A 24,831-nucleotide genomic window follows, 5' to 3' on the forward strand; every position below is an offset into this window, starting at 1 on the left:
TGCTCAAGTGTGCAGGTAGGACTAACAGGGGAAATTGAACGTATACAGAGAACGGCGGCAAGAATGGTCACAGGTTTGTTTGATCCGTGGAAGTGTGTCACAGACATACAGCTGCAACTGAACTGGGAGACTCATGAAGAGAGACGTAAACTGTCTCGAGACTGTCTATTAAAAAAGTTTCAAGAACGGGTTTTAAACGATTACTCTAGGAATGTACTACAATCCAATATGTATCGCTCACATAGTGATCGTCAGGATAAGATTAGAATAATTACTGCATGCACAGAGGTTTAGTGCAGTGTCAACGAATTAGGTCCTGCGACTCTGCCATGCCATTACTAAAACAGTTACACTTAGCGCCAAAGTGGTGATTTTTTTTCTTCTTTTTTTCGTTGAACTAAACGATGGAACTTTATTTTTGTGTACGGCGCTAAAATACGGAGCTCACGATTCTAGTAATGTGCAACAGTCTAGTAGAGGTCAGTCAGACCCTCGTTGCTGGCGTTACTAAACACATATGAAAGGAGCACACACTAGAGAAATAGAGATAAATATACAATAATTAACATAGAAAAGATAACAAAACAAGAAAGAAACTTCAAAGTCTGATAGCGACACCCTGCTGAAATAAATAAGAACAGTTTTTCAAATTCAATTCACACAACACGTCACGTTGCAGATAATGTTGCAAACAAAAACATTTTTAGTCTTTGTAAACGTGATTTAATACACACTGAAATTCTCATCAATATTTTCCCTACCACGCAGTTTAATACACACTGAAATACTCATCAATATTTCCCTGGCACCTTAAACCAATTTCTCAGTTTATCTTCGAGCCTCGTTTATAACGAATTTTCTAGTCAATGTCGATCGCGGGAGTAAGAGACGGTCAGGGCTGCTACGTGTAGAACGAAGATAACACCAGGCGCTTCTGATCATACTCCTATCATAATTTTTAAACGATTTATTGCAGCAAAATAGCCATTATAGTTTTACATTAGATTACAATCATTTGAGATTGAATTACAAGGACGTATCGAGTGTCTGCATAATTCTTAGTAGATTACATTCAGTGCAGGTATTATAACAGATTATCATTTGAACCATTTATTGCATAGTCTCTAATTGATCTGGTCCTCTTGTTGCATGTTACTATATGGTATCTCTCACAAGACTGCCCACATAGTGTACACTTGCAAAGGTTTGACGGTTCGTGGTATGTTGTATTTGCACAAATTTCATGGTGGAATCCGTGTACTGCGAGTCTTGTAAGTACGTATCGCATCTTAAAATTTGCTGCTGTCCAAGTGCGGTCGATCATGGCCCCGGATCCATAGAATTCCGCTGGTACTTCCTCTCTTTTCTTGAGTAGTGATCTTAGTAGGTTCTCCGATGCTGATGTGTTGGGAAGTAAGAACATTGTCCTTAGATCCTCGATGAGGAAAGATTCTCGGGCGAGAAGGTAGACTAATCTTGATCTTGTGCTTTTTGCTACCCCTAATGCTCTTTTGATATAGGTTGCTTTTACTCTTTCCAATGTTTCTAAGTTCTTTTCATTTAGGTGTATCCATACGATTTCTATCCCATAAGCCAGTATCGGTATTATTTTTGATTTGAAGAGTGCCATAGCTGTGTCTAGATTTAGTGTTCTGATGGAACTTATTTCGTTTATCGCTCTGATGGCCTGCGTCGCTTTCTCTGTTGTGTGTTTAGTGAAGCACTTTGCGGACGGCTGGAGTGTTATCCCTAGATATTTGTAATCTTTTGTGATAGATATTTGCTTTCCTTGTAGTGCAATTCTTGTCGTTTTTGGGATTTGCCCACCTGGTCTGAATACCATCATTTCTGTTTTGTCGGTGTTGATTACAAACTTGTGTTTTCCGCACCATTTTTCCACGTCTCCTACAGTCTCCTGTAGTATCTTTAAGTTTTTTGAGCCTATCACGATGTCGTCCGCGTAGGCATATGCTTCGACATCTTCGTCATGAGCGATTTCCATAATGTCCTTTGCTGCCAGAATGAACAGGAGCGGGCTTAGTGGGTCTCCTTGGAGTACTCCGTTTGTTTGCCTTATAGGTTCAGACTAGAGATGGGGGATCCGCTCTTGAACTAATTCATAGAGTTGAATCTTTCAAAGGAGTGAACAATCAGTGATTCAGAAAAAAAGAACAGTAGCTCCAAACGTTTCCCACGGCAGAGAGAGAGAGAGAGAGAGAGAGAGAGAGAGAGAGAGAGAGAGAGAGAGAGACGGAGCATATCAGCAGCGCCTCTGCTGGTCAGAGCACAGTGCACGCCACACAACACAGCCAGCGCCGGCCTCTGCCCTGCTTCTACCTTGGCTGCCTGCATTGTGCAGTGTCCCATTGGATTTTGTGTTTCACATATGCCGTGCCGTCTCTGTGCGTCGTCTCCCGCGTGCAGTGTCTGGCGCAGCTTAACTTCGCATCGCACTCTGTCGGCGATCGTTTCAGTCGCACGTCCTGCCCTCTGGGCAGTTGATGCGAGCAACAGGAATGAGAGCCATCTAGCGGATAACATAGGAACTACTTGCAACAACCTGCTCGCAAGGGAACGGACGATTTGTCTCGGAGCGGGTGAGTTCACCGCTCCCCCCACCCTTGGAACTCGCCCGCTCAACGCTCACCCCACCGTCTCGACTCTAGCCAGAGCGTTGACCAAAGCTACTCAGGTGTCACTCTGGTCTCTGCGGTCTCAGCTCACGCAGTAATACAGCTCGCGGCTCGACCTGCTCGACTCAGCGCCTCTGCATCGGAGTTCGTCCCTACTGGATATTGTTCTTCGTAGTAATACCGCTATGTATATTACATTATTATGTTATGTATACATCAATTGTTTTTATTTTATTTTTATTTGTTTAAACTTATTAGATTAGGTTCCTGATGACTCCTCTTACTATAGGATTTTTATTATGGACACTCGAATTTACGCTTTAATTACGAGCGAACCGATAAACGTATCGCAAAATGTGATACACCAATATTTTCCTTGTTTTATTCTGCGTAAGGCTATATGCAGCACTTTCGTTTTACAGTCAAATTTATATTTTTTTTTTATTCTGGTACGGATTTTGCGATTTTAGGCGTCTTCGGAAGGAAATGTTCACTTTAAAAATATATGGCTTGCGATGTATTTGTATGAGGTTAATGAAATTTTAATACATTATAGCCAAATATATTGTTAATGTAAATCTCAAGTTACAACATTTTCCTATCATCCAAAAAACCATGTTAGTGCAAAATAAATCAATAATAAAAAACTTTGTCATATCGTGGAAATTTCAATAAACAATACAAAATTCTTACTCATTATCTGTGTTACTTCAAAATAGCATCAAATAAGATCAAAATACAGGTATAGTTCTGGAATAAACCAAGTTTAAAGGACAATGTGCCTTCCATTTATTTTCTATTGTAAATGAGTGGTGAGTCATGAAAAAGAGCTAATTCATTTCAGGGAGTGAACAGTTCTGATCCAATCTCTGAAAAGAACAGTTTTGCCCATCTCTAGTTCAGACAGGTCGAGGTTGTCCGAGATCCTTATCTCATTCCATTCATTTATGGAGTTTATAATCCTCGTCCAGACGCTGTCTCTTCCCAGAGTTTCGTCGAGCATCCTTTTTACTAATGACCGGTCGAGGAGGTCGAAGGCCTTTGTGAAGTCTATGAATACAGCACAATATTTTTGCTTCTTATCGATGGTTTCCCATATGTTTTTTAAAAGCAGCTCCACTGCTGTGATAGTGGATCTTTTTTCCCTGAACCCGAATTGAGATTCTGGGAGGTGGTCTTCCAAAGTGTGTCTTATTCTTCCTATGATTAGTTTTGTGAATACCTTAAAAGGGTTGTTTTCCAAGGCTATTCCTCTGTATTTGTTTGTGTCCTTTGGGTCGCCCTTCCCTTTGTACATTACCCTTACTATTGATTTTCTCCACCGGCCTGGGATTTTTGCTGTTTCAATGCATTTGTTATAAAGTTTTGTCCAGGTTGGTGCTAGCAGATGGGCTGTACCTTTAAGGTATTTGTTGTAAAGCATGTCCGGTCCCGCTGCTTTCTTCCTTTTTGTCGATTCAATGATGTTTCGGACCTCATTTGGAGTGAGTGGAGACCAGGCTGCCATCTCTTGCGGGGTGAGCTCTTGACTTGCTACCTGTGCTCCTTCTCTACAATCTTTGTTGAGAATGTCTTTCAAATGTCTCGGCCATTCTTCCATGCTTATATAGTGTGACTGTGCCTGCTTTCGGGGGCGGATTGCAATGGATGACTCTCTCCTGGCTTCCTCAGCTAGTCTTCTTCCCTGTGTGCCGTTCGCTTCTCCCTTGTTAGTGTTTTGTAGGATCTTCTTTTCTCAGCATATGTTTGTAGTAGTGAGTGATTATCTGTGTCCGTTTCTAGTCGGTGTAAGGCTTGGAGTACTTCTTTTCTTTGCTGATAACACTCTTGATCGAACCGTGGTTTAGCTCTTCTCACTTTCCTGGGGGGAGTTGCTTGCTTTAAGAGTTTCTCCAGTTCAAGTGCTGCCTCCTCTACTTTTGAGTTGTCGATTAAGGACTCAATTTGTTCTATCTGGTCGTGGTATTCTTCCACTTTCCTCGGATCCAGTCTCCTTGAGAGCAGTCTCTTCTCTCGGTTCTCTCTTGCCTTCCAATCACTTTGTATGGCTATGTCCATTGGGATGTGTTTTCTTACAGGCGTGTGGTTTGCATTCCAAAGTGGGCTTATGTCCCCTTTTATGTTTCCTCTTATGAGGGCGATATCAATAGCACTTTTGCCATTATGGCAGAAGTACGTAGGGACGTTTGTGTCGTTTAGCAGGATGAGGCCTTCTTCTTGCAGTGATTCAATTACTAATTTTGTTTTGTGATTCTGTACATCCAACCGACAGTTTAAATCCCCTGCGATAAGTAAAGGGATGTCTTTCTTGCTCCGTCTCATTTGTTGGCCCAGTTAATCGATTATGTCTATGGCTGATTCGCTTGGCTCGAAGTAGGTTGCTAATATTGTGATGTGCTTTACTTCTATTAGAATGGAGTGATTTAGTTCTGTTGTCGCTATAATTGGTGTTACCCACGGTTTCAGTAGGACTGTTATTCCCCCTTTCTCCTTGCTTTGCCAGCATATTTATGCTATAGAATTTAGGGTGTTGCCAATGATCTGTGAAAAAAGTTTCTGTGAATATTGCTACGTCATAACCTTCGAGAAAGTCTGTTGGAGCTATGCATGCTGCGTCTTTCAGTCCTTCTACATTCCATAACATTATCTTCATGTTTTTTCTCCCTTCATTTTCTCCTGGTTTTGTCGTCTCCGGGTACATCTGGTTTTGACACTCTAGTACTGGTGTGCTTCTCATATTGTCTGCTATGTTGTGGCATTGCTCGTCTTGGGCCAGTGAAAATCCTGAGTTTCCTTCGATGACAGCCTCTTGTAGGTTGGCCGGTTTCGGGCTTCATTATATAGGAAGTCCTGATCCCTGATAGGTTTCTTTTTTCTTTCTCCCCTCCCATATCTTATCTGTCGGGTGATGACCTTACTTCTTTTCCTGTTGTTTGCGTTATCTGTTCCTCTTTTGGGGGTGGGGGTAGTGGGTCCTCTTCTGTTGCTGATAATGTTGCTTCTTTTTCCTCTATCGGGCATGGTGAGGTTTGTGGGGTCTGCTATTGTTGGTGATGGGGTTGTTTCTTTTTCTTTTATGTGGCACAGTGGAGACTTTCCTGCCTCTTCCTTCATTGGTAGTATTATGGGTATGTGTGTCTGCCCTTGTAGTTTGTCAAATTTTTCCAAAATTTCTTTGCACAGAATAGTTTTTCCGCGGTTGTTTCTGTGTAAACCATGCCTTGTGAAATGCTCTCTGTGTGAGCTTGTTGCATTTATGAAAGTCACATTTGGGAAGCTGCTACATATCTTCCTAAATATCCTATTTGTTCTGGTAATTTCTTTATTTACGCAGGACTCGACCATCAAGTCGTGTCTTTGAGGAATGCTTAGCACCTATACTTCAGAATGAGTAACTTTCCCTAGGGTTTCCCTCAGTGCTCTTCTTGCATTGATACTTTCGTTTCTATAAATGTCGTTTCCTCCACCTATAATGACACATTTCGCACCTTTTGTTTCGGATGCTTCCCAGGATTTCAACACTTCACTTAATGGCGAGCCTGGCTTGGTGCTTCCGCTTACTTTTAGTTTGTTTTGCATATTGGCCATTTTTTCTGCTAAGCCTCTTCCGTGGCTGTCAGAAGATGTATACGTCACTTTTATTTCTATTATTCTCACTTGTCTCATACATATGATCCTTACTTTTAGTTCCCTGTTTGATCGAGTCTTCACTGGTGTCAGGAGCCTCAACTTTATTCGTTGTTTTCAGATCGTGATGATTTTTACACTGTTTCACACGCCAGGTTATTTTATGCCTAGTACTCTGTTCGATTTCCACTTCTTGTTTTTGTTTACGATCCCAATTTACCCCTTGTTTCACACGCCAGCTTATTATAGGACTAGCAAATGACTCATTTTCCACTTTTTGTTTTTGTTTTAGTTCCCTAATCGATTCTTCTAGGTTCTTTGTATACTCTTTAGCTTGCAGTAGATCCTGATCTAGAGTTTGTACGACGTTTTCTTCCTGCATGTTTGCTTGTTTTAATAAACACATTGATCGTAAACAACAACTGATTACCCCACAGTCACAAATCGTGCTTACCTTTTGAAGTACGTCCTGTTCTTGTGTATAGCCAGCGTTTCCTCCCTGTGCATTTTCTTGTTTTGATAAACACGTCGGTTGAAAACAACAGTAGCTAATTTCCCCCTTGTCACGTTTCATGTTTACTGCGACGAAGCGTTTGGCACATTTTGTATGAATCCATTTTTGACTCGCTGAACACAGTCTTAATCCATTTAGAAGACTTTCACTGCATTGAATACATTTTATATCGGTGAAAAATACGTTTTTCCCGGAGCCCCTTACTACTGCTTCTCTACTAGCCGCCATGTTTATCATAATTTCAAGTCCTATAGGGTATTTAGTCCTAACTGTAGGATTACAAACGTAAATACGATAATTTTGGGATTTTTGAAACTTTCCGAGCAAGAAACCGTTGCAAAACAAAATCTACATTCATTATTAGGTTACTATTAAGCGATTACGAAGTTCGTACACAACAATGACACACACTCACGTTAAGATTATTTAACTAAGTGTATGGACGTCTTCCAATACACGCTCCCCGCAGGGACGTTATGATGCAGTGAGGCTCATTTCAGCGCTGTTTGCCCTTTACAGTTCGCCTTAATGCTTCAAACCTTTAACTAACAATTAATTTCGGCTACATGTCTCCTGTAGTAAATGATTTCTCGTTGCGCATGTTTATACTGACAGCTGTGCTGTGAGCTGTTTAATAACCATTCTCAGCTGTTCGTGCTCTAGTTCGGTACGTAAAACGCCTTGACAATCAACATACAGCATTAACATTTTGTGTTAGTTTGTAAATTTACTAAGCAGGTGTAATGTCAAGTAGTGATAAAGAGATAAGCTATGTTTCTACGCCAATGAAAAAGAAGATGCAAAGAGGTGAGCTGCCAAAAAGTGCGAAAACTCAAACACGCGTCATCAGTAACGTACTGCATGGGAGGGGGGTTCAGCTCTTCGTTCAGGTATAGTAAATCATCCTAATAATTGCTATAGGACAAAACGGCTTACACTGTAATGATTATGTAGTACCTACTCTAACTATATTAAAGAAAGACATGCAATCAAAAAAGTATATTAATTCACTTGGACAATGTTTTTTGTCTAAAGGTATGACAAATTGGCGCGTTCCTCATAGCAGCTAATGACATTCCTTTTAATCCAAGTGAACATTTGATACCTATGTTAAATAGGGCGTTTCCTGAGTCTAAGACAGCACAAAATGTTACGTAAAAGAATAAAAGCATGGCTTTTACAAGAAATGCTATTCCACGCTCCAAAAACTAAAATTTTCCATTTTGACAGATGGAACTACCGATATCGCTTCAGACAGTTCTGCCTGTACTGTTTTGCGCAGTTATGACGGAATGAAAAGCCAGATATTGAGCAAACTCTTCAATTTGACTGTAAATAACAACGGTATCAGCAACTGGGGATGACCCGTATGGGTAACTCACTCTACATTTACATCTACAGCTACATCTGTACTCTGCAAGCCACCGTGAGGTGCATGGCAGAGGGAACCAGATATTAGGGTTTCTTCCCGTTCCATTCACGCATGTAGCAAGGGAAGAATGATTGATTGAGTGCCTCTGTACGTGCAGCAGTTATTCTAATCTTATCCTCACGATCCATATCAGAGCGATACCTATGGGATTGTAGTATAGTCATAGTCATCACTTGAAGGTAGTTACTGAAAATTTGTTAATAGACATTCTCAAGATAGTTTGCATCCATCTTCAAGAGTCTTCCAGTTAGTTTAGTATCTCTGCGACACTCTCCCACGGACAAACACCTGTGACATTCGTGTTGCTCTTTACTCTACACGTTCCATAACTCCTGCTAGTCCTATCTGTTACAGGTCCCACACTCCTGAGCGATATTCCTGAACCGGTCCCATCAGCGATTTGTAGCAGTCTGATTGCACTTCCCCAGTATTTTACCAATAAACCTGCTTTACCCACGAATGAACCTATCTGATCATTCCATTTCATATCCCTGTGTTGTGTTACACCTAGGTATTTGTATGAGTTGGCCGATTCCACCAGTGAGTCATTGATATTATAGTAATAGAATACTACGTTTTATCGTTTTGTCAAGTGCACAATTTTACATTTCTTAACATTTAAAATACATCGACAATCTTTGCACCACTTTGAAATCTTATCAAGATCTGACTGGTAATTTTTGCATCTTCTTTCAAATAGTACTTTATTATAGATAACTGCATCATTTGCAAAAAATCTGAGGTTGCTGTAAATATTGTCTGCATGGCCATTAATATACAACGTGAACAGCAATGGTCTCAACTCACTTCCCTGAGGCTCACCAGAAGTTATTTCTACACCTGATGATAACTCCTCATCCAAGATAACATGATGCATCCTCCCAACCAAAAAGTTCTCTGTCCAGCCACAAATTTCACTTGATACCCCATATTATCGTACTTCTGACAATAAGCGTAGGTGTGGTACTGAATCAAATGCTTTTCATAACTCAGCAAATACTACATCTGTCTGATTGTCTTGAGCCAAAGCTTATAGTATGTCATGTGAGAAAAATGTAAGCTGGGTTTCACGTGATCGATGTCTTTCTATTCAAGACACCTCATCATGTTTGAGCTCAGAATATGTTCTGAGATTCAACAACAAATCGATGTCAAGGATATTGGATGGCACTTTTTTGGATCAATTTCACTGCCCTTCTTTAGACAGTTGAGACCTGTGCTTTTTTTGCAAGAACTGGGCACGGTTTTTTGTTAAAGGGATCTATGATAGCTTATAGTTAGAAGAAGGGCTAACTCAGCCGCAAATTCAGCATAGAGTCTGACAAGGATCCCATCAGGCCCTAGAGGTTTGTTCAGTTTTAATGATCTCAGCTGTTTACTAATTTCATTCATCTTTTCAGTGGTGCTAAGATTAAATTGGGGCAATTCTTATGGGTATTTCTTTGAAAAGGAACATTTTAAAACGAAGTTAAGCTTTTCAGCTTTTGCTTTGCTACACACAATTTCAATTCTTATCTCATTCGCTAAGGACTGGACACTAACGTTGGGGTGCCGACGATAGCCTTCACATACGACAATAATTTCTTTGGTTTTTATGGCATATCGTTTGACAATATTCAGCTATGGTAGTCATTGAAGGCATCACACGTTTTTCTGTTGACAACCAAAAGCGTTTCATTCAGCGTCTCTCTATCTATAAACCTACACTTTGTTTCACTCCTGTTATGCATCTGTGTTTATTTCTTTAAAAGTTTCTTTACAGTGACTGTATACCATTGAGATTCCCTCGAATTATGAGCTGTTCTACTGGGTACATATGTACTCAGTGAATGGTCAACTATTCTTTTATACTTGAGCCATAGTTACTCTACATGCTCCTAACCTGTGCTGTTCCTCACTGAGATATGACACTACTGATTTTTTTATCTAGGTTACCGAACATGTATATCTTTCTGCTGGGTTTAGTTGTCCTTTGTATTTTGGTAATTATTGTTGCCACAACTGTGTCGTGTTCACTGGTACCAGTTTCAATGTGAACATCCTCAAAGAGATCAGGTCTATTTTTTGCCATAAGATGCAACTATCTGTTATAGGTGGCTTTCAGAGAAGACATTTACTAATGTTTCACTGGATGTTTTATCATACCCACCACCAACAAAACTGTAATTTTTCCCAATTAATTGTTGGATGATTAAAGTCTCCACTGATGATGACAGTAAGTTACATCTGTAGATGAGTGTGGTGGTTGATGGAAGGATCCAATTAACAAATTTATAACCAACCCCTGATACTGAGTCTTGCCAAACAAATCTCACATGCAGCTTCAATTTCAATTTCATTCTCAGTGGATTTGAGTTTCTTGTTTTCTGTGAGAAGTACACCACCTCCATTAGCCATTTGCCTACACTTTAGATGTACACTTAAGTTTTCCCCAAAAATCTCACTACTATCAGTTTCTGGTTTCAATGAGCTTTCTGTACCTAGTATTATGTGAGCTTCGCTGCTTTTCATGAGAGCTTCAAATGCTGGCACTTCGTTGCAAATGCTTGGGCAGTTTACCATTAGGATTTTAATATTCTCACCTGTGGGAGGGATTTCTCTCAATATTACATTGATACTTCTGGGTTTCCTACAGCTATCGTTATCTGAACTGGATGGAGAGTCATCTAATCTAAAAACCCTTGTGTGCACCCCACATACAGTCAGCTACCTGAGTGGCAGCCTTTGACGTGCACATCTGAGCTACGGACGGTGCAAGTCCAGGAAGTCACATCCTAACTTGTTGCAGAACTTTCTAAGTCTCTGGTTCAGTCCTTACACTCAACTCAGAACCAAAGGGCCAAGATCAGTTCTGGGGACAATGCTGCAAATTGTGAGCTTCATTGAAACTCCACACACAGGGCTGGCCTTCTCGACCTGTTCTGTCAGCTGCGGAATGACCCAAGTATGATCTCAGAGCCCATGTGACAGGCATCATTAGTACTGTGTCCCACAATCTACAGTTGGTTGCACCCTGTTCCCTCAATGTCTGCTATAATAGCAGAGGCCCCCAGGCATACACAATGAGTGCACCTGCTGTCCTTTCCTGACCCTTGCTGCCATTTCCCTTAGGGGACCATCATTCGCTGTACATTAGAACTGCCGAAAAGTAATAGACCCCTCCCCTTTTGCATTTGCCTTCTCCTGACATCAGACAAAGCAGATTTCCTCAAAACAAGTGAAGTGAGTTCCACTGGCTCAGTTTCAGTTTGAGTGAAAGACAGCACCTCAGACTTGTTTGTTAGGGGGATCAGTACAGCACCCTGAGTCCTCCCTGTTCCCTTTCCACCCCGTACAGGGTGCCCAGACATACCATTGAAATGCCACTTGCTGTCAACTGGATGACAGATCCTGTACTTTCTGCAGAGGAGACTGGATCCACAGGAGAGCATAGTGTTTGAGGTACCTCTGGGACCAGTATCACAGGAACACAACTCTCAGGAGTTCTTCTAACACACCAATTTGCAGCACCTGCCAATCATTTGACAGTAGTTAAAGCAATTTCCAGCAGCTTACAAATGTCATCCATCTCATCCTGTGCTCAAGAACAGCATTCATAGTGGGGCTAAATTTTTGCTGGTGTAATGTTTTACAAGGCAGTGAACAAATAACTTTAAATTAACCCACTGATTATCTTGTAATCTGTTCAGCCAAAAAGTTACTAATTCTCTGTAAGAATTGAAGTTCACAGACAAAATGGGGTTCCTATTAAGGCAACACAAAAAACTGTGATAAAAATCACTAGTTTCCTAAAATGTTTTGAAGTTATACACTCCTGGAAATTGAAATAAGAACACCGTGAATTCATTGTCCCAGGAAGGGGAAACTTTATTGACACATTCCTGGGGTCAGATACATCACATGATCACACTGACAGAACCACAGGCACATAGACACAGGCAACAGAGCATGCACAATGTCGGCACTAGTACAGTGTATATCCACCTTTCGCAGCAATGCAGGCTGCTATTCTCCCATGGAGACGATCGTAGAGATGCTGGATGTAGTCCTGTGGAACGGCTTGCCATGCCATTTCCACCTGGCGCCTCAGTTGGACCAGCGTTCGTGCTGGACGTGCAGACCGCACGAGACGACGCTTCATCCAGTCCCAAACATGCTCAATGGGGGACAGATCCGGAGATCTTGCTGGCCAGGGTAGTTGACTTACACCTTCTAGAGCACGTTGGGTGGCACGGGATACATGCGGACGTGCATTGTCCTGTTGGAACAGCAAGTTCCCTTGCCGGTCTAGGAATGGTAGAACGATGGGTTCGATGACGGTTTGGATGTACCGTGCACTATTCAGTGTCCCCTCGACGATCACCAGTGGTGTACGGCCAGTGTAGGAGATCGCTCCCCACACCATGATGCTGGGTGTTGGCCCTGTGTGCCTCGGTCGTATGCAGTCCTGATTGTGGCGCTCACCTGCACGGCGCCAAACACGCATACGACCATCATTGGCACCAAGGCAGAAGCGACTCTCATCGCTGAAGACGACACGTCTCCATTCGTCCCTCCATTCACGCCTGTCGCGACACCACTGGAGGCGGGCTGCACGATGTTGGGGCGTGAGCGGAAGACGGCCTAACGGTGTGCGGGACCGTAGCCCAGCTTCATGGAGACGGTTGCGAATGGTCCTCGCCGATATCCCAGGAGCAACAGTGTCCCTAATTTGCTGGGAAGTGGCGGTGCGGTCCCCTACGGCACTGCGTAGGATCTTACGGTCTTGGCGTGCATCCGTGCGTCGCTGCGGTCCGGTCCCAGGTCGACGGGCACGTGCACCTTCCGCCGACGCTGTCGCGGCATGCTACCAGTGTTAAAGACTGCGATGGAGCTCCGTATGCCACGGCAAACTGGCTGACACTGACGGCGGCGGTGCACAAATGCTGCGCAGCTAGCGCCATTCGACGGCCAACACCGCGGTTCCTGGTGTGTCCACTGTGCCGTGCGTGTGATCATTGCTTGTACAGCCCTCTCGCAGTGTCCGGAGCAAGTATTGTGGGTCTGACACACCGGTGTCAATGTGTTCTTTTTTCCATTTCCAGGAGTGTATTTGTTACCAAACTTGAAATCAGAGTTAATTTATGGTAAATGGAGGCAATATATAGGTCTACTCCTGGTTGAGGGAAAGCCAGATATACAACAAGACGTTAGAATATCTGCTGCAGTAAGTAAATTGCAAACGCTGTTTTACTACAAATTGCTCATAGATGATGCAAATGATAATGGTAACTTTCAAAAATTCTCAAAAAGGAATGTTTAAGTGTTCTGATATACAATGAAATTTAGGGATGATTTATTCTTTGGCAGAATTGTAAACCACAAATGCTGATATGCTTCAAAATGCGATAGTAGTACGTATCCAGAGCACTGGTACTAGTAAATTACGAAAATATAGTTTTTTAAGCATCAGAAAATTCTCAAAAGTAACCTGTTTTGCACAGAATTGTACAATGTTTTTGAATGGGGATAAGCCCGCTATTCTCAAAAATTTTAAATGAGCACAATTAAGTTTAAGCCTACAATTGACAAAAACACTAGGAGTTTATTGCAGCACTCTAGAACGTTCAAAACTTCACAATATACCACAATACAAATTGATATTTATACACTGAATGAAAGTATATGCAGAAGTGACGTGAACAGTAAAACATGTGAATCTAGAACTTCAAATCGGCACAGAAATCTTACACACATGGTTCCACCCAAAGGAAAATTCCAAAGCCAGATTCTGTCTATAAATAAACGATGCATATTGCACAGATTTTTCACTTAGATGTTTCTGTGCACACTTCTACACTGTCATGGCATAGAAGAATACTGCAAACACTCGGAAAATCACTAAAATGTTGAGCACTGCAAAAGTATATACGCGTGTGTGTGTGTGAAGGGGGGTGGGAGGGAGGTCTTATAGGACCACACTGCTGAGGTCATCAGTCCCTAAGCTCACATACTATTTAATCTAACTTAACTTATGCTAAGGATAAAACACACACACACACTCAAACCTCCGACGGGGGGGAGCTGCTGCACGGACTGCGACAATATGCTTATGACCGTGCAGCTACCCCGCATGGCAGAAACGCGTATCTTCTGCCTATTGCAGCTAACAATGCCTCAAGCATTGTACAGCATAATATTTCATTAGAAAATATCATTCGTTATGGCTCAGATGGTGCAAATTCTTCAGTTGGGAATCACAATTCAGTGTCCATTCGATTAAAAGAGTTTCTTCCTGGAATAACATAAACAAAATGCAATTGTCATTCAAATCGCTTAAGTGATATTGATGGATTGAAGGCACTTCCCAGTCGTCGTGAAGAACTTGCAAGGGATGTACATAATTACTTGTAAAGAAGTTGCGAGCAACATCGTCAGCTAGATCAATTTAAAAAACAAAGTATGCAGCTTAAAATACATAAAACACTACATTCAGTGCAGACACGTTGGCTTTCAGTTCTTCCTGTGTCAAATGAATGTTTGACAAGTAGGCTGCATTAATTTTATTTAGCTCAGTGGGCAACAGAAAAGGTAAGGCCTTAGGGACCCTAAACTTGCCCCGTGATAATTTCTTAAAGTGCATTTCCAAATTATAAACTGGAGTTCGCCCAAATTTAATACAATGGATGCTTATTTCCAATCTTCAAAAGTGTAGCACTAAACTTAAAGAAGCAAATAGAAAAAAAATTAAAATGCTGTTCTTGGTTGCTTTTCCAAAGTTTAAATTTTTCTTTTAGTGGTTCAGCTTTCTATTTTGTTTAGCTTTTTTTTTACTAACTACTTCATCATACTTTGCAAATATTTATTCAAGAAGAAAAAATGGTTAGCATTTGCATTTACTTTTTAATAAATGTTGTATTTTATTCTAATCTTACCTTCGTTTTATTTTCTAGACATATCTATTGTTAAAAAACCAAATTCACCCTTCCAATATTTGCTACAGATTTCTTTAAAATTATCAGACTTTAAAACTCCACCAACTAATTCATGATAAATACGATTTAAATTTGTATCATTTTGTCTATATATATTTAAAAAATTTAAATTATCTCTAACTGTTTGGTATTTTTTAATATGTTTGAGCTAAGTAAAAACAATCTATACCTTTGTGTCTGCCTCTAGTAAAATAATCTCTAGCAATATCTTGATTTTATTCTATAAAGTCATCGAATACAACTGAATTTTCCTTACATTCATCTAATGGAATAATTTCTTCATTATTTTCAGTTGAACTAACAATATGTTTATTAACTTTATGTTCAATTTTTTTACATTGTTTTATAAATTTTTTATACTTTGGTTGGTCTAAACTTTTTGAATAAATATATAAATGTTTAATTTTATTCCAATTTACCCATCCTGGAGCTAAAATATAGTTATCAATTATTAATGTTGTTTTTCCACACCCACTTGGACCAATTACTACTCACCTTATAGAATTTGGTAAGTTTACCATGTTTGTTTTTTAAATTATTTTCTGGAATTCTTACTTTAGGTTCCCAATATGTTTTCTTCATTTATTTAATATTTTTCATTTAAATTTTTATTTATTACATTTTTACATTTATTTATATTTATACATTTATTTACATTTTTTCCATTAGTAAATGAGCCGCTTGACGCAGTGTAAGGACAACTTTGGCTGTCGCCTATTTCAACTGTAATAAATCATCTGTACTTAGAAAATATATGATAATTATACTGATGTTTCAGTAGTTCGTTTTTATTCAACATTCCTAACAGCAAATATTAAAACAAAATACAATAAACTTTACTGTGATGTAGAAACGATAGAAATTCCAGTAGGTCAATATAGTTTTAACAATTTAAAATTCGAAAAAACTAATGTACATATTAAAGCAGATGAAATTTTAAATAGAATTATTATTGAAAGTGATGTAAAATAATATATGGATATTCAAGATAGAATTGGAAATTTACTTGTTTTAATAATTAAGTTGTTTTACCTAATGAAAAAGCTGTAGCTGAAGATGCTACAAAAATAATTCCTTTTGGAACTAATAAATACAAATTTTAATCTTGCTGATGGAATGTATGTAAAACATAATGATCATTTTCATGAAGAAACTAGTATTATTGCTTCATTTAAACATAATGCTGAATCTGGTGGACCAATAATTTATGAATCAAATTATCCTGTAAAAGTTCTAATTTGAAACAATTCAGTATTTAGAAGTTTCTATAACTAATGAACTTGATAATTTAATTGACTTTAATGGCGCTACTGTAACAGTTATTTTAAAAATATCTTAATAAATTTTCTCCTTCATAAATAATTGGTACAACAATAAGAGATAGCTAAAGCAATCTTTGACTGCGCCATGAATAAAATTGAAAGTTATCAGTTTTGTTCATTTCCTTTTAATTAAAAACGTTAAAAACAATTTGCATGTTCCTAACAAAGATACAGAAATTGAAATAAATATTGGTGATGGTTGGCTACATCCAAATCATGCACAATTATATATGAATTTTAAAATTATTGGAAATTATAGTACAGATTATCCAACTTATGATGGAAAATCAAATAAAAACTTAATTGATAATTATGTAGCTAAATTGTTTGACTTTCGAACAATACAAAAAGGAAATAATATATTATCTAGAATCGATCATCCTTTTATTTCATCAACAGTTTTATTACATTTAACTTCATCTGTTACTGATAAAATAAGTTTACAACGACATATTCTTAATAGACGAAAAGTAAATAGTAAAAGAAATGAAGTACTTTATAATAATCAATTAGATGATTTCTCATCATTTGATCATGTTAAACTACTGAACATTTATTTTAAAAATGGTAGAAATGAAGTTTTTCCTCAAGAAATGTGGAATGTTAATCCACTAAATAATTTTCTAAAAGCATATGATACATTTTTAGGTTTTAAACGAATTACTTTACTAAAATCAGATATTTATATTGGTCCATTTAGTTTTATAAATAATTATACAATTTATGTAATTAATATGACACATAGAAAGAATGTAACTACACGAAAAAACAACTATGAAACTTTGTCCAACTTTTAATGATAAAATTCCAAATGTTACACTTGCTTAAGTACTTATGTATGGTAAAAAGAATCTTACATATGTTGCACAATACAGATTACTTACTGAAAATGTTGAATTATTAACATTTGCTTCTATATAAATGAATGAAAAACTTAAAATAGTAATAAAAGTGTTAACTTCATGCTTATATACATTTCTCAAACATTTCAAGATAGAAAAAAATAAAAACTGAAAATTTTAAAATAATTTACTTTGTTAACTAATAAATCTTAATTGATTTACTTATCTTTATATGTGTAAGAAAAGTACTTTACTTTCAACAACAAAGTTTCAATTACTTTTTCAAAACAATGAAATTTTATGAATGTGGTACAATTGTATTGAAGAGATCACTCAAAAAACATTTACAAACAACAGATCATAGTAATCTTATGGCTGCTAAAGCAGAAAGTAAATAATTTTATATATTTAATTTATTATATATTATATATTTATTACAGTCACCTGTTTGAAATGTATGTAAAATAAGTGATTTTTATTATAGTTGCTACTATATTATTATATAGTATATTATAATTGTTAATTATTGAGTGAAGGGATAGTAGGATGATTTTGTAGGTTCAGGATAATTAGGTCAATTTTGTGAAAAATAACTAAATTGTGAGTGTTAATGAGCAATTTTTTATAAAATTGAGCTATGAGCCAGAACCTACAAAATCATCTTACTTGCAAAGAATGAATTACAGAGAAAATTCCTTAGAACATTCACGAGATGATAAAATAAAATAGAAACAGCGGGATAATACCATCCAGGTTCTATGGCTAGCCCAGTATTCGGCGGTTTTGATTGCTGTTTTGTGTGTTTCAGCAAGATCAGTGGTAGTACACGTATCCTGCAGACTAGCAGATGTTGATCCTGCATGTCATCACACTGGCAAATATACGTCATCACTGGTGACGCCCTATTTCCAGAAGCTGAATTTGCATCCCCATTCTCAGCCTGTAGTGTATCTACGATTTCATAGTGTGAATCGGTGCCTGGTTGCCTCAGGCAAACATTCTCGCCAAAGTTCTGCTCGGTTTGGAAGCATAGGGACACACACTCTTAAATCATCCATAATTTTATGATAAATATTTAAAAACGATTTCACATTTTTCCGAAACAATCACACATCTCGAACTCCCACAAACTCATAACGACCAAAACAAATTATAATTCTAAGTAACAAGAAACAATGGGGATAAAATTTACTAAATTTATATCGAAACTACTTATAACAGGAGCAGCACAAACTTAATTTTACATTACAATAACTTTAGATATACAGGGTCACAATTACTGAACGGTATTAAAATAAATCGCCTTAACTTCTGAACGGTTTGCGTTGTGACGTTCAAACTGCACAGTTGACCACGAGGCATGATGGGAGTTAATATGAGCTTCACAATTTGGTTTAGCGACAAAGCCCGATTTCGAAGGGTTCGTCAATAAGCAAAACTAGCGCAATTGGGGGGACTGAGAATCCACATTTGGGGACGAGAAAACTCTTCACCCTCATCGGGTGACTGTGTGGTGTTGAGTGTCCAGTCACGGAATATTCAGTGGGATATTCCTTGACAGCACAGTGATTACCGAACGGAATGTGAAGGTTCAGGAAGATGATTTCGTCTCCATTATCCTAAGTGGCCCAGATTTTGGCAAGCTGTGCTTCATGCAAGACAGAGCTCACCCCATCGAAGCAGGAGAGTGTTTTGATATTCTGGAAGAGCATTTTGGGGACCGCATTCTGGCTCTGGGGTACTCAGGGGCCACTGGCATGGGCCTCGATTGGCCGCCATATACTGCGTATCTGAACACATGTGACTGCTTTTTGTGGAGCTACATTAAAGACAAGGTATACAGCAATAATCCCAAAACCATTTCTGAGCCGAAAACAGCCATTCAGGAGGTTATCGACAGCATCAATGTTCCGAAGCTTCAGCGGGTCATGCAGAATTTCGCCATTTTTCTATGCCACATGATCACCAATGGTGGCAGGCATATTGAATATGTCATAACCTAAATCCGAATATCTGTAGTAATGTTAACATGTTGAATAAAGTGTGTGCACGACGTACTTTGTCACTAATTTACGTATTTTCATATAGTTCAATAACTATCATCTTTCAAATGCAGAAACACGCCTACGAACTTTCGTTAATGTAGCTAAAGGAATATTTGAGATTACAGATAAGTATCCTGGGGGGGGGGGGAGATTACACAAGAACTTTGTATATAAATGAAGTACCATTTTTATTTTACAGTTGATGGTTTGCTTGTGCTGGGATGATATTTATCGTAAAAGCAGTGGAAGCAGTGATTTTATCGCCATCTTCCACACATTATAAATCATGCATTTTTACAAAGCAGCAGAAAAAAAGCTTTCGTTGGAGTACGAAAAAGGTGAGTATGTTCCTCTTTAAAAGATTGACAGAAAAGTGGAGAACTAGCTCTCTCAGTCCGCATTCCGCCTTCCCCCCACCAAAAACTTTGGCATGCGAGAATATTCGCGCTCTTTTAACACGGAACATTCTAAATCCTTTTACCCAGTCTCTCTTTGTAGTTAAGCCTTCATATTCAACATGTCGTCCTCTCTCTCTCTCTCTCTCTCTCTCTCTCTCTCTCTCTTTTATTGCTAGTATCTCCCCTCTCTTTGGGCACACTGCTATTATCTTCATCCCCAACACCTTTTCTTTAACTACCACTTTCTCTCTTCCACAATCACAATCTCCTCTCTCTTCCATGTCACTGTCTCTCTGCTACTTTCTTTCAGCACGAGAAAGCGCGAATATGTTCGAATGCCCAAAGTTCTGGATAGGAAGGCAGAATGAGGATTGAGGTAGCTGGTTCCCCACTTTTCTGTCAGAGAATTTGAAGAGGATTTTATTCGCTTTTTTGTACCTGTTTTCGCCATTCCTTGTCGTGAGGAATATTGCATCGCATCTTATCTCACTTCCTGTTTGGCGCGTTCTGTGAACAATTAAGACAGACGAAATTTCCTTAGTCTGGTGTTCGTAGTTAATGTTGTGTGTTATTTGCGTGAACCAAGCTGTTATGCCTAAACACAAATCCACCATTCATACCGATTTAAAAGAATAGTATGCATTTCTCGAAGAGAGAGTGCTTATTTACGAAGTTCACATAAGATTCTGGAATGCCATGATTTTCATTGCACGCGATGGACATTCGGATATTGTTGTTCAGCACGATAAATGAAACAAACATTTCCCGACTTATTCTGCTACTGTTACAACAACTTCTGAAATCAATCACCTTGGAGAAAGAGGGTAATTTTCCTTCACACATCCTCAGGAATTCTGCTGTTTCTTAAAAAAAGTAAAACACTGCTAGCATACATATGCTTCATTGGCTTTCAGTATCAGAGTTGTTACATTATTTATAAAAAACTAAACATAATATTATCGGGGAGAGCTGATCTGGTACTTCACAATAATTACTATATACAATGCCGGCTCTACTCTGAGGCGACAAAAGTCATGGAGTGCCTCCTAACATTGTGTTGGGCCCTTTTGCCTGGCGCAGTCCAGCAACTCGACATGGCGTCAACAAGTCGTTGGAAGCCGCCTGCAGATATGTTGAGCCATGCTGCCTCTGCAGTCTTCCGTAATTGTGAAAGTGTTGCCGATGCAAGATTTTGTACACAAAGTGACGTCTCGATTATGTCCCACAAATGCTCGATGGGTGGCCAGATCATTGCTCGAAATGTCCAGGATGTTCTTAAAAAACAAACTACGAACAATTCTAGCCCGGTGACACGGCGCATCGTCATCCATAAAAATGTCTTGGTTCAAATGGCTCTGAGCACTATGGGACTAAACTTCTGAGGTCATCAGTCCCCTAGAACTACTTAAACATAACGAACCTAAGGGCATCACAGAGACCCTTGCCCAATGCAGGATTCGAACCTGCGAATATAGCGGTCACGCGGCTCCGGTCTTTAGACAAATGGCAGCTCTGCTTCGTTCTTTTTGTTGTTGTTTTTTTCTTCTTCGTTTCCCACACACATAGGGGGCAAGGGAAAGCTGGGGGCAGGGGAAAGCTGGAAACAGCACAATCCGCCGCTCTTCAGCCAAGTAATACATTTAATAAAAAGATGAGAATGATACATATAGAAGGCGATAAGGGGGGACATAACATAATGAGGGGAGACGGTGGAGGTTAAAATTTACATGTACATGGAGACGTTCACTGCGGAACACTTAAAAAAAGGTCCACATAAAGTTAAAAAACAGTTGGCGATTTGTAGCATGTAAAAAAACACTGAAGTCGCACGCATGAGTTAAAAGTTGGCCACAGCATTGAAACACACCACAACAACGACACTTTAAAACCACTGTACGTGACAGTACACATGACTAGGGCAAAAACTGCCAAAGAGGAAGGGGGGGGAGGAGGCCTGATTGGAGGGAAAAGAAGGGGCAGGAGGAGCAGATGTACTGGAGAGGGTGGGAGGAAAAGCAAGGGGGGCGCACCAAGGGGCGAGTGATGGGATATGGAGAGGGAAGGCAAGTCCGAAGGGAGTGCAGAGACGCAGAAGGGGTGCACTGGAAAGGGAGGGGGTGGTGAGGGAGGAAAAAACCGGTCAGGTGAAGAGAAGAGGAGGGGAGAGGGTGGCCTGAGAAGGGGTATGGGGGAGGTGGGGTTAGAGTTGGTAGGAGGAGTAGGTATCAGGGCGAAGCTCATCATCCAGGAGGGATAGGCACTGGAATTTGCATTGGGAAAGGAGGCGAATGGCGTGGAGATGGTGAGAGAAAGGTGTGATGATAAAGTTGTGGTTCCACACTGGTGGTGGAGAGGATAGAAGACACCAAGGGGGTGGGGGAGATCGAATCTTCAGATGATGTACAAGGTGTGGATGTTGTATAGGTGCCAGGTGAGATAGACTTCCATGCTTGTTGCACTTGGAATGTCAATAGAGATATGGTTAATGCTGTTTGTGGATGACACTGGTGTTGTCATCTGTTGATGTCCCATAGGCCCATATATGCTCCATTGAAGACACATTTAATGATTGAGGAGGCCCTGGCAACATGTCCACACTCCATAGAGAATGTTGGGTTACAAAAGCAGTATGTGAGTGGGCGTTATACTGTTGGGAAACGTCCCCTGAAATACTGTTCATGAATGGCAGCACAATGTGTCAAATCACGAGATTGACATAGGAATTTGCAGTCACAGTGTGTGGGATTGGTCCTGCTGTCGTATGACATTGCACGCCAGACCACAACTCGAGGTGTACATCCAGTGAGTGGAGCACGCAGACAGGTCGGTTGCAGACCTTTAGCTGGCCACCTCCTAACTAACACACAGCCATTTCTGGCACTGAGGCAGAAACAGTTTTCATCAGGAAACACAACATACCTCCACTCTGCCCTCCAGCGAGGCTCTCCCTTGACACCATTGAAGTCACAAATGGTGATGGTTTGGGGTTAGTGGAACACACACTACATGGCTTCCGGCACTGAGCTGTCCTTGAAGTAATCTGCCAAACTGCTGCTGCAGATGCAGTACAATGTGCCAGAGTCACATGCTGAACATTTCTGTCTTCCCTCTCATAGTGTCATTGGGCATCAGGAGCTCCATCTTGTTGCAACCACACCTTCTCGTGACTACCAGTGCCAGCAATCATGTACAGTGGCTACATTCCTGCCCTACGTCTTTGTGCAGTATTGCATAAGGAACATCCAGCCTCTTGTAGCCCTATTACATGACCTCGTTCAAACTAAATGATTGCCGATAATGGCATCTTGGTCACTTAAAGCCATTCTGTAATTACAACAACACTGATATTTAATTTCTGTTTATAGGGTTTTGTCGGCTTCTGTAGCTGAGTGGTTCTTGTGGAAGACTGCCATAGGGGGAGCAGGAATACAGGTTTGATTCCTGGTACAGTCAAGGATTTTTCCTTGGTGACATAACTACAGAATCTATCAGGCACTGTTGGTTCTCTAGCTGACTTCTGAACTCGAATTTTGTTCTTGTTTATGACTCCTTGAACCTCCTTTGATACCCTTGTCTTCTATTACATCTCCATGACTACTCTGTAATTCACACGTAAGTCACAAGCTATTTTATATTTCAGGCAATCAACGCTGTTGAATGGCATGATGTTAGAAAGAACTCTGCTAACAGCTCGTAAAATTGTTGTTTATTAAAACATGATCAGTTTCATGGACTAAAGCCAGATCATCAGGTGCAACCTACATGGTACAAAGCAAAGTAGGGTCACCACATTTTGGGGATATTAGAATTAATAAAGCAATGTCTAAAATATATTCAACGTTAAAAGACCATACAAATATCCTTCGCGCCTAGTAATTAAATTCTCTATTATTCTCACTTGTAAAGGTGTCAGCGACCCAGCACTCCTAGTAACGAGTATATGGTATCATAGTGTCCACATGGATAGCTGCCATTGCACCAGCCAACTAGTCTCTCTCCGTTGTTCATACAGGCCACTTCCACTCTGGCCTGCGCCGAGCACTGCTGCGGTCAAACCAGTAAGACACTATCACCTGATTCTTCCCTCAGGACTGTGACTATTCGTAATAGCAGTGACAATTTTTTATCCCCAAACTGGCCCATTTTTAAAAACTTTTAGTGCCTGCTCAGTTAAAATATTTTTCTTTTTAGATAAGGCATATTTTAAAGAATGGAGCACATCTTCATTACACTGGCTTGCCATAGCACTGACAATATTCACTGAATACTAAATTTTGACTATGAACAAAGGGTATTATAATACCACAACCCCTTGAGACCTTATATCTTATTCCAATTTCATCTCTGCTCTCCTGAAGAGGGCATATATATTAGTATGTTGCACTACTTTAAACTGTTGTTTTGATATTATTTACATTGGGTCTCATCAGTAAATGAAATGAAGGAAACATATTTGATTAAAAACTAATGCAACATCATAATTTACACACAATACAATCTACAGGCACGTGGTAGGCATGATTTTGCTCTTGTAATTATGGAGTAATTGATGATTAAAGTTCCGATATTCCCAAGTCATAGAGAGACAGCAATTTTTATGTTTTGAAGCCAGAAATTGTTTGAATCCTTAACAAAAATATGATACAATGATTTTTCAGTCAAAACCAATCACACTCATGTTTTAATTGGAACTTGTAACTACAGCCATATAGAAATATAAATTTTACTGATACACAAATAATTACTTGCATCTAGGTCTTTCATTTGATTAAACTAATCACTCTATACACCTGAAAATGCTAGCATGATTTTTCTTTCAGTCAATTAATTACTATATGCAAATTAATGAAATATATTGCTGCAGTGTTAAAATGTAATTTAGAGGCTTAAGAAAAACCGATTCTTCCCTGTCTTTATATGGATTTATTAACTTTTATTCTATGTAAATTTCTATGTAATTTGGGAAGATGTATGTAAAAACTAATTGTTTCTATGCAAAATTAAATAAGTAACAATGACAGTAGTTGTTTAAAACCATATAAAG

Source organism: Schistocerca cancellata, chromosome 12, assembly GCF_023864275.1.
Source record: "Schistocerca cancellata isolate TAMUIC-IGC-003103 chromosome 12, iqSchCanc2.1, whole genome shotgun sequence".
Classification (NCBI taxonomy): Eukaryota; Metazoa; Arthropoda; class Insecta; order Orthoptera; family Acrididae; genus Schistocerca; species Schistocerca cancellata.